Source organism: Bombyx mori, chromosome 28, assembly GCF_030269925.1.
Source record: "Bombyx mori chromosome 28, ASM3026992v2".
Taxonomy (NCBI): domain Eukaryota; kingdom Metazoa; phylum Arthropoda; class Insecta; order Lepidoptera; family Bombycidae; genus Bombyx; species Bombyx mori.
Window position 1 is genome coordinate 6,615,775 of NC_085134.1, and position 6,955 is coordinate 6,622,729.

At 37.9% G+C, this 6,955-nt stretch overlaps 1 long non-coding RNA gene across 1 annotated transcript in view; it reads left to right on the top strand.

Moving 5' to 3' along the window:
• LOC134201616 (uncharacterized) overlaps positions 1–5,037 on the top strand; it is a 45,355-nt gene extending 40,318 nt beyond the window's left edge. Inside the window, exon 3 of the long non-coding RNA XR_009976980.1 lies at positions 4,823–5,037. This is a non-coding gene — a long non-coding RNA (uncharacterized LOC134201616). The remainder of the gene's footprint in view (positions 1–4,822) is intronic.
• The last annotated feature ends 1,918 nt before the right edge of the window (positions 5,038–6,955 follow it).

The following is a 6,955-nucleotide window of genomic DNA, read 5'->3' on the forward strand; positions in this document are numbered from 1 at the left end:
AAACTTTGTATCCCTTTTTACGAAAATTGCGCGGACGGAGGAGTATGAAATTTTCCACACTTATAGAGAATATAGAGAAGAAGTGCACAATGCTAATATTTTTTTTAAATAATGCATAAAAGATACATTAAATCAATAAAGAAAACATTACACACACTACATACCATGTGTTTGACGTACACACGCATGCATACTATTTATTGTCAAATTTTGTTCTTGACGTCTGTTGTCAAATTGAGATTAAATATTGATTGTCTTTGTTAATATTTTTATAGTGTAGTCTTGGTGGAATTTGTGATTATAGAAGTATAAAATACAATCATAATAGTGTACAAATTTACAATTCCAATTAATTATAGTCGAATTTCTACTACTGCGGGACCTCTAGTATTAATAAATTTCCTGATTTAAACGGGCAGAGCGGATTTTCTTTCATGAATTGAAGGTAATAATAAAGATTTGCGCATGCCGCAGTAACAATGTCATTGCCTAAATAAGTCAAAATTAAAGACTCTAGAATACACTGCATACTCATTAGTAGCTGTCATCAGAAAATAAAAACACACGCACACACCCACACAACATTAAAATTTTCTACTGTATGAATTACTAAATATGAAGTTACTTAAAACTAGAGAGAGAGAGGGAGAGAGGGAGAGAGAGAGAGAGAGAGAGAGAGAGAGAGAGAGAGAGAGAGTATGCCTTATTGTATACAAAATAAAAAAAGCGAAAACAAATAAATACAAAAATGTACAATTATTATCGCTAAGAGTGATCCTTCCAAACAACCATCAGGTGTACAAGAATCAAGAATCATTGCAAAACAAATTACATGCGGTCAACCTATTCATTGAAATATACACACATACACATATATATACATATACATACATAATAGCTTAGTGTCATATTAAATACATAGAACGGCTAATGGCTCGCAGCTCTAATATTATTCGTAAAGACATATTATTATCATCACCTAAATCCTATACTTTATGAAAAAAAAAAATCTAGCACTTTGCCCATGTTAAAAAACCTATTAAGTCTAGACAGAGAGCACTTCACTTTATGAGCGCACCAAGCATTACGAAAAGTTAATGCAACGTAAAATCGTTGTTTACTTTCAAAAGTAAATGCATATTTTACTAGCCTACGAAGATACCGTCTAATCCTAATCGATACATTCAGGACTTATTGCGCCGACATCGCTGGGCCCAAGATCGACGAACTATAAAACTCCAAAATACTTTAGGGATCCGTGAATTACTATATTGAGGTTCCATCTTTTTTTTTAAGATATTTTATGACCTGGTAACTAAGACCTTTAAGTCATGTCTTATTTTAATTTATATTCTTAATTTTATGGAAAATGATAATATGGAGTGAAATGAAATGAAGATGATTGATTTGAGACATTAATCAACTGGGATGAAATTTAATGAGATGATATGGGATGAAATATAATCGCAGTAAAATGGTGGTTATTTACTGAGATTTTTTCAGTGGACTTCCTGGAGGAACCCGAAAGTTACGTCCAGCAGCTTTGTTTCATTTTCCCACATTTGTGCATTTCACAGATATTAAACAGTTAATAAACCACCATTATTACACATTTAAACCCGAAGAAACACTAAATAGACAAAATAAAACAAATCACACAACTGCACTCCTCGCGTTCCCGCCAAAAAGTCTGAAGTTCCATCTAAGTTTTACCATCGAACTACCCACTAAATTCTACCCGCAAAATTAATCCCAGTTGCTTGGAACCACAGCGTTCATCTAAAACACGATTTCGGATATAATTTTCACGACATCTGGCTTCAGAGCCGGACTTCAAGATTTTCAAGTTTATCTTCCCTCCTTGGTGCTTCCCAAGCGATGTGAGATGTTCTTCAAACGAGGATTAAAAATATTCCATCTTGGTAGGAAACGATCTGGCTATGTCCTCGACATGTAAAACACCCATGGCTAATGGCAAACACATACCGCTGGGTGGGGCATCAACCTGCCTTCGACGGCATTAAGAACTTATCCATCATTATCATCATCATCATTATTTTCCTGCCCTTCTCCCAGTCGCTTGGGGTCGGCGCAATATGTATTCTCCTTCCATACTCCTCTATCATATACCATTTCTTTGCTCACTCCCCTTTTACCCATATCGTCTTTCACGCAATCCATCCATTTCTTCTTAGGTCTACCTCTTCCTCTATATCCTTCCACATTCATAGTTAACACTCCCATGATCTGTAAGCGGAGTAAAATGTCCCTTCGGAACAAGGTGACACTTTACAAAACTTGCATAAGACCCGTCATGACTTACGCGAGTGTGGTGTTCGCTCACGCGGCCCGCACACACATAGACACCCTCCAATCCCTACAATCCCGCTTTTGCAGGTTAGCCGTCGGGGCTCCGTGGTTCGTGAGGAACGTCGACCTTCACGACGACCTGGGCCTCGAATCGATCCGCAAACACATGAAGTTAGTGTCGGAACATTACTTCGATAAGGCTATGCGTCATGATAATCGCCTTATCGTTGCCGCCGCTGATTACTCCCCGAATCCTGATCACGCAGGAGCAAGTCACCGTCGTCGCCCTAGACACGTCCTTACGGATCCATCAGATCCAATAACTCTTGCATTAGATACCTTCAGCTCTAACACTAGGAGCAGGCTGAGGAACCTCGGTAACCGTACTCGTCGAACTCGACAAAGAGGTCGACGTGCAACCTAACCCATGCATCAGCCCGCTGAGTTTCTCGCCGGATCTTCTCAGTGGGTCGCGATTCCGATCCGGTAGTAGGTTCATTCGCGAAGCAATTGCTCTTGAGCTGTTAGGTCTCCTTCGGAGGCGCTCGGGCAGTTGTTACCAAATCCCGCCCCTCCTGGCTGAGCCTTTGCTCGCCCACCTGTCCTGGTGAAGCTGGAAAGGCCTCCGGGCCACCAGTAATCTTTCAATCATAAAAAAAAAAAAAAAAAAAGTTAACACTCTCTTACCAACCTCATTTTCATTTTGTCTCATCACATGTTCATACCATCCCAAACGCGCACTTCTCAGCTTCTCTGTCACAGGTGCCATTTTCAGACTTCCTCTAACATATAGCATTAAGAGCTCATCTATGTAGGTACCAATAAAAACAATTAACCTCTTCGAAAATGGATCGACTCCAAAAACTGAAACGTAAATCTTAAACTTATTAAACAGTACGAAAACAACAAGAAATATTTATAGACATTTACAAACTAAAGTCTTATAATAATTTACGAAACTCTATTAATTTTAATAAAACGAACCGAAATCTATTGATTTGCGTCTTTGAGTATCGAAATATGGACCTGGCATTTTTTTTTATTGCTTGATTTGTGATCGAGCTCACAGCCCACCTGGTGTTAAGTAGTTACCGAAACCCATAGACATCTACAACGTAAATACCGCCACCCACCTTGAGATATGACTTCTTAGGTCTCAGTTTTTACAGTAGAATGGCTGTCCCACCCTTCAAACCGAAACGCGTTACTGCTTCACGGCAGAAATAGGCAGGGCGATGGTACCTACCCGTGCGGACTCAAAAGACGTCCCACCACCAGTAATTACCCAAATTATAATTTTGCAGGTTTTATTTTTATTACAAAATATTATTCCTTCACCGTCTAAGTCAATCGTGAACATTTGTTGAGTACTTATTTCATTAGAAAAATTGGTATTTGCCTGCGGGATTCGAACACTGTTGCATCGCTACATACGAATGCACCGGACGTCTTATCCTTTAGGCCACGACGACTTCAGATCAATTTACGGTGGAGGAAAATAAAGGAAATTAAGAATTTTGACCAGAAGAAGGTAGTCACATGAGAGAGAATACTGTTACTAAAAACCAGGAGTGACAGTTGCAGCGTCTATGTCGCTTAATTTCAATCATTCACTAAAACCACATTAACATCAAGATCATTTCAGTCGTCTATTATCAAAGGTGGCAATCTGTGCATTTGGACAAAAAAATGTTATTGATATGTCAATACTGATTGATTTGAATATAATCGTCTCCTTCAAAGAATACGGTTCAAAACCTGCATTAAATAAAGGTTAATACTTAACCTGTTATTTATCTAAGATGTCGTTCAGAAGAGTTTTGTGACTGCCAATGGAATACAAAGTCAATAATTCGTTTTTCTGATTTACCAATAATTGTCCAAAAGTCACATTGCCGCCTTTGATAATAGTCGACTCATTTATCCCTCAAAGCGAACGTTTCACGATTCGCAAATTAAGAACATCGCGGATACAGCTGCTATCTTCGTCTCTTTCACACGTACACAAATTCTCAATTCGTATCTCTCACGCAACAAAACATTTTGATTGTCCCTTCTGAGAACACGACACGAGTGCTTAGTTTACGTCACATTAATTCGCGTTTCGGTCACCTTCTCCGGTTCCGCTACGTTCAAGTCAGCGTCACTCAAATATTAACTTTCCTAAAACACATTCATTCGGGCAGCGGCTTTCAAACATTCGTTGTCGTATTTCTTCGTTATTCTTGAATAATGGAATGAGAAGCTTTTCGTTTATAATATTTTGACCTTCGATTCGCCTAACCATTTTTTTTAGAATGTATGGACCTATATAAAAATATGCAATACAGCTTAACACTGATTTCTCCTTATGTAAGTTTTTTTTTGTTTGTATTAACTACAGCTTTTTATTTTATAGTTTATTTATTTCATATGTGCTGATTTACCGATTCCACAAACATCACTTCATCAAAGCCCACCTTGAAACATTTCTCAAATTCATTATTTAATTCTTATTTTTTTTCGTTTTCAGGAAACCACTTGAGTAATGATTCAAAAAGGCGAAATCGTATCCATATACAAGAAATAGTGAAGAATCGACTTACAAAAAAAGAACAACAACAACAAAAACTTCAACAACTTTAAAACGAAATGCTTAACTTCGATATTAAAAGTTTCATCTAAATTTCATAAAACAAAATATCAATTTCAATTAGGCATTGTACAGCGTTCGCAAACTTTGGGCGATTAATAACGAATTTCTAAACTAAAACAATAATGTTAACTTGAATAAATATGTACTGAGTCGAACAGTTTATCTTTGTAGCGATAATGAAATAAGCGGAGCGTTAATTCGGATCTATCTATATAAATTGTCGTGGCGTGCAACCTCTTTGACAGGACATAAGACCTACGACTAGACATAGACTAAGACAGAGACTTGATAAGAATTCGAAAAGAAACAAAAGGAATGGAACGAGGGCTGACGTGACTATCAGCAGGCAGTACCTATAATGCCTTCCTAAAAGACTGACACGAACCAGACGACAAGGAATGAATTGACGTTCTCATAATTGTACATAAGATAGACGCCAAATAAACGAACCGACCCCTCATAAATAATAGTAATGTTTGTCATCTATGAATTCGTAAACTGCACATAATACATCTGATTACGATAAAGCTTGTTACAACTATTGTTGATACTCCAGAAAATCTTTCTGTTATAATATAGTACCACTATTTTCTTGTCGCTTTCGTAACAAAAGGTTTTTTTAAATGAAGGGGTTGTCAGCTCCTTGCATAACCCCCGAGATGCAGGAGAATCACACCCTACTTTGGTCAGCGAACCCATTGAACTTAGCTGGCAGCTAGCTAGGCTATACTACGATCACTCCCCCATCCAAAATTCCTATACGCCGTGAGGGCCAAGATGCTAAGTATGAACGCTTACTCAGAAAGAACAGACAAAACTTCTCATAACTGAGCGTAAGGTACTGCGAAAGATACTAGAACCAGTTCAGAGAGATAACGTTGCTTGGCGCCTCAAGAAAGACTTAGATGTGGAGAGGCTTTTCGGTGAGCTAAATCTTCTGATGAAGGTGCGGAGGCTCAAATGGGCATTTCGTGGAGATGGAGCAGAATCGGACTGCCAAACGTGTGTACGCGGGTGTACCGGAGGGACGCTGCCCCGTAGGAAGACCCAAGTGTCGCTGGTCTGACGCTGTAAAAGCTGTGTGACGCTGTGTGGGTTGTGTCTATGGGAATGAACAGTGCCATTTCGCCATCAAATTATCTTCGAAGTGAACAAAATCAGAATTATAACCACTTCTATCTGGATATCTATCTATATATATAAAAATGAATTGCTGTTCGTTAGTCTCGCTAAAACCCGAGAACGGCTGGACCGATTTGGCTAATTTTGGTCTTGAATTATTTGTGGAAGTCCAGAGAAGGTTTAAAAGGTGAATAAATATGAAAATGCTCGGAATTAAATAAAAATAACAATTTTGTTTGTCCTTTGATGTGTCCCCCATCGGACGGATTCCTTTTGTCTTTTATTTTTCGATTGAGGCACTACGAAGTCTGCCGGGTCAGCTTTATAAAAATTATGTAGGTACTCCATTGCCTAATAAATGAAAAACTATGTTAAAAAATAAACCTGCTCAGCGGTTATATAATTATAATCGGGTATTATAAGACTGCAACTGTTTAATTTGTTAATACATTTAAAAAAAAAACGATAAGACTCCTCAATCACGGGCAGTTCTTTGTTTAAAAACTTCCCTTAATATTGTTTCGAGGGAGATTCGTTAAAAGAAAAATAACTTATTTAATCTAACTTTCGAGAATTTTCGAGATAAGTATCTCTATCTCATTAAAATTATTAGATCAGAGAGGGAGGACGATACTTCAGTTGAGGTAGTCAATTAAAGTTTCATTGCCTTTCAGATACACTTGTTTCCAGGAAATATTTGCAAACAATAATAGAGGCATTCAGAGGATGATATCGTTTACGGCGGAATGAAAATTTTATGGAACCATTTTCCTCGTTTAAATAATGATCTTTATTCGTCCAGTGGTTTCAGACGCGTCCTATCGAAAACTATACAAAATATGTGGCATCAAAAATGGCCTAAGCGTAAAGCTGCTGGTTCTGACCCAG